The sequence below is a fragment of the Elaeis guineensis genome, chromosome 4, assembly GCF_000442705.2.
Source record: "Elaeis guineensis isolate ETL-2024a chromosome 4, EG11, whole genome shotgun sequence".
Taxonomy (NCBI): Eukaryota; Viridiplantae; Streptophyta; class Magnoliopsida; order Arecales; family Arecaceae; genus Elaeis; species Elaeis guineensis.
This window is the reverse complement of record NC_025996.2, coordinates 33,979,743-33,980,591: the sequence shown is the minus strand read 5'-3', so window position 1 is coordinate 33,980,591 and position 849 is coordinate 33,979,743.

The following is an 849-nucleotide window of genomic DNA, read 5'->3' as shown; positions in this document are numbered from 1 at the left end:
TTTTTTTTATTTTTCATACTTTGTGGTAAAACAAACAAAAGCTCAAGCTAGATATAAAATTTTTATCTCAGATTGGGAGTTTCATATAGTTTCAGTATGAAGCAGATACCAAATAGGTCCAACATATCTCTTTGCCTTATTAATTTCTAATGTGGGGAATATTCCACCAACCTCGGCAAAAATCGGAAAGAACTCAGTTTAGGCACAACCGGCCTTGTCACCTCAGCACCGGATGAGCTGGAGGCATGATCTCGTCCGACTGTGATTTTCAGTGATAGTTATGCTTAGGATTGAAATCCAATCCCAATGGCATGGATAGGGTGTCTGAAACTGCCAGCGACAACACCATGTATCGCATGTGGAGCATAGTCATCACTTGCGCAATCTTTCTGGCTATCCATGGTGGGAAAGGCCTTATGCCTCCTATAAATAAAGGAAGGTAGGGACCTCAGATCAGGTTCAAGCCCTTCTCATTCTCTCTCATTGTTCATTGATTTTCACTGGCTTGAGCATTAAGAGGGTTTCGTCGAAAATCTTTTCGATAAAAGATTTTTTTTTTGTAGGTCCAGCTAGAGAACTCTGCAAATTCTACCATCGTTCATCTCGACTGTATGGACCTCAACTTCTGACTATATAGATCTCAACTTCGATCCAGAGATCAACAACAACAATTCCAATAGTATATCAGCAAATGTTACCTGAAAATGTTGAGTGGGCCTTGTTCTCATTTAGTTAAAATCTTTAGTTAAAATTTTTAGGTACTTAATAATCATTTTATTTTGCTAACATGAAGTTAATATCAGCATTACTACAATTGTATAATTGTTCAGCTTGCACTGTGACAGCTCT